This window comes from Tupaia chinensis, unplaced genomic scaffold (assembly GCF_000334495.1).
Source record: "Tupaia chinensis unplaced genomic scaffold, TupChi_1.0 Scaffold000161_1, whole genome shotgun sequence".
NCBI classification, from domain to species: Eukaryota; Metazoa; Chordata; class Mammalia; order Scandentia; family Tupaiidae; genus Tupaia; species Tupaia belangeri.
In genome coordinates, this window is record NW_006159632.1 from 1,329,570 (window position 1) to 1,333,019 (window position 3,450).

The window sequence follows — 3,450 nt, forward strand, 5'->3', positions numbered from 1 at the left end:
CGCGAAGAAGGGACAGAGGCTCGATCAGACCGTGGAGGGTGCCGTCTCTGTCTCATCTGTCTCACGCGCTCTATTACGAGTGAAGAGAGAACTCCACACACACAGACTGGTCCACGAGAAAACCAGACGTGTGTGAGACGGGTGCCGAGGGAGGGAAGAGAACTGGGGAACAGAGATGAACGAGAACAGCTAAGGGAACGAGTGTGTGTGGGAACCGTGGGTAATGATGCAGAACTCCCACCGACGAGGTCCTCGGCAGCCCGCCGCTCCCATAGCGCTCACATGCTGATTTTTTTCGGTAGGGGATGATGTAAGATTCACCATCCAGAGAAGAGTAAGAAGGCTCGCTCCGGGGACTGCTCACTGTCCTTAGCCTCCTGTGCTCTCAGGGCAGCTAACTGCTACCAGAGCCTTCTCGGAGAGCAAGCAGCCTTAATGACCCTCCTCTCCCCTGGCATAAGAGGCATTCAGGGAAACGCTGCCCTTCATGAAGAACGGGAAAAACCCGGGTGGAAAGGAAGGCTTGGGGAAAACGTACCTGACACAACAACAGAATGCTACCTGTCGAGCATGACGTATATGGTCCTATCTGTGATCTGACTGACACGCAGTGTACATACACTTCGAGAACCATGTCGTACACGGTTAAGACGTACAATGAAGAGGGACCAGCAGATGGCATGTTGGTCAAGGTGTTGGACTCCCACATGGCCAACCACAGCTCGAGGTCTGCACCTAGTGGCTTGCTTTCTCATTCTTTCTCTCTCAGGTCAAATTTTAAAAATAATAATAAATTAATCATTTATATACACACACACACACACACACACAAAATGATTAAATGCAGAAAAGTCTTAAAGATAGAGAAATACTCACTCTATATGCTCAAAAAATATAAACGGTGATAATACTAGGTGCATTAAGACTAAGTAGCTTAAGGGGGACCAGCAATTAGCGTAATGGCTATGTTGCTGGACTCCCACGTAGTCGACCATGGTTCACGTCCTGGACCCGGTGGCTTAAACTCACAACAGGCGCGTGTGCGTGCGTGCCCAAGATCCTGAGAGGAGAATGGAGGAGAAGGGACTACGGGGTGACCATCCCCCCTGGGGGATGATTTCTTGCTTTCTGTCTCTCTGTTTTTTGTTTTTTGTCTCTCTGTCTGGCGAGCAAAAAAAAAAAAAAAAAAAAAAAAAGACTAAGTGGCTTACATCTTCTCTTTTACCCTTTTAGTTATGTGCTTTTTTGTTTTTGTGTTTAGGTTTTTGTCATAGGGCACATGCACTTGCCAGAGAGAGACAGAGACAGAGAGAAAACAAGAAATCGCACCCCGAGGGGATGGTCACAGTACAACCCCTTCGCCTCCTATCAGGATTTGGGGCATGGACACACACAGCTGGTGTTTTTCAAGCCACCAGTCTAAGACTCAAATCATGGAGTCTTAGCCATGTGGGATCCTGCACTTTAACCATCATGCCATCTGAAAATAAATTTTATTTCCTCCAAAGATACACTTACCTGTGTTCAATTCTACAGGTCTAGACCAACTTGCACCTACTAGTTCTAAATGGAGAGGTTGTCCGGTATTTGTCACGGTGGATCCAGGAGTACAGAGCTCTGCAAGTCCCAGCTGGCTGCCTAGCTGAAGGGTGGTCTCAGACTATGGGACTCCGGTGTCTGGCAGGTAGGTAGCTGCAGTGCGGGAGGGACTGCACTCTGCAGCTTGAGTGGGGCCGACCACCTGGTTCTGTGTGTCTCCTTCCTCTCTCTTGGGCGAAAAAAAAAAAAAAAAAAAAAAAGACTAAGTGGCTTACATCTTCTCTTTTACCCTTTTAGTTATGTGCTTTTTTGTTTTTGTGTTTAGGTTTTTGTCATAGGGCACATGCACTTGCCAGAGAGAGACAGAGACAGAGAGAAAACAAGAAATCGCACCCCGAGGGGATGGTCACAGTACAACCCCTTCGCCTCCTATCAGGATTTGGGGCATGGACACACACAGCTGGTGTTTTTCAAGCCACCAGTCTAAGACTCAAATCATGGAGTCTTAGCCATGTGGGATCCTGCACTTTAACCATCATGCCATCTGAAAATAAATTTTATTTCCTCCAAAGATACACTTACCTGTGTTCAATTCTACAGGTCTAGACCAACTTGCACCTACTAGTTCTAAATGGAGAGGTTGTCCGGTATTTGTCACGGTGGATCCAGGAGTACAGAGCTCTGCAAGTCCCAGCTGGCTGCCTAGCTGAAGGGTGGTCTCAGACTATGGGACTCCGGTGTCTGGCAGGTAGGTAGCTGCAGTGCGGGAGGGACTGCACTCTGCAGCTTGAGTGGGGCCGACCACCTGGTTCTGTGTGTCTCCTTCCTCTTATTAAGGTTTCTTTATTGCCAGAGGGCATGTGAGCTCAGCCGCACAGAAAAGGAGAAAACAACCCCCAACGGGGTGTGGTCAGGCTGCAGCCCTTGCTCCATTTCTCACCCTATCAGGGTTTGATAGGCACGCACGTGGGGCTGCCAGGGGCCTGATCCAAGGTCAGCCAGTGGGATCTGGCTCTGGCCCAGCGTTTCTAGCTAACACAATTTTTATTCATAATGGGAGTAACCGGTCAAAGCACCAACCAGATGCTAAGGCAGGGAAGTCCACCTGCCTCAACTCCCGGTGAGAGGGCAGCATGGCCCCACGGCAGAGAAGCCCTCTCCATGCAGACTGCAGCGCAGCAGCAGCAGAGACAGGGCCCACGTGACCCCACCTTTGCAGGTCCAACTTGCTGGGGGCTTCCCTTTCCACTGCACCAAATGAGGGTCCCGGGATACAAAGGAAAGGCCTGTTACTTCCCACATTACAATCAATCGCCCCAACACACTGTCCGGACTGTCCTGCCCTCACCGCCACCCCTCAAGTCACGCAAAACGTTTCCCACGTTCACTTCCAGGTCTCGGACTAGACTTTACCCAGTGGCTACACCTGGGAGGCACCCGGTGCATGATTTCATTTTTGAAGTACTAAACTTCTTCCTTTGGTTTTAATAAATCAGAGAAGGGCCAGCTGATAGAAAGTCACTGATCATTTATTCATACCTCTATTCATTACTCTCAACTGAGTTCCAGAATAAAGGTCCAGTACTGAGCAGAAACCTTTAGAAGCTGCAGTTACAATCTGCGGCTAGCACCACCAGCCTCCCTCCCCCTGGGGTCAGGATATTCAGCCTCAACTAAATTTAGCCTCCACTGAGATTCCCTTCTCAGTTCTCCATTACAAAGCTTCATTAACGGTGACCAGAGCAAAGGTTTCTCCGGATCCTAATCTCAACACGGGGTGCTCACGCAGAGGCAAGCACCAGCGGCCGGTCTTTCCTGACTCGTGAAGCGTGGGGTCAGGCCAGACCCGGTGCCCGAGCTGGGCCCCGAGCTGGGCCCCACACCCGACAGCCGTCCTGGGTGCGTACTCGG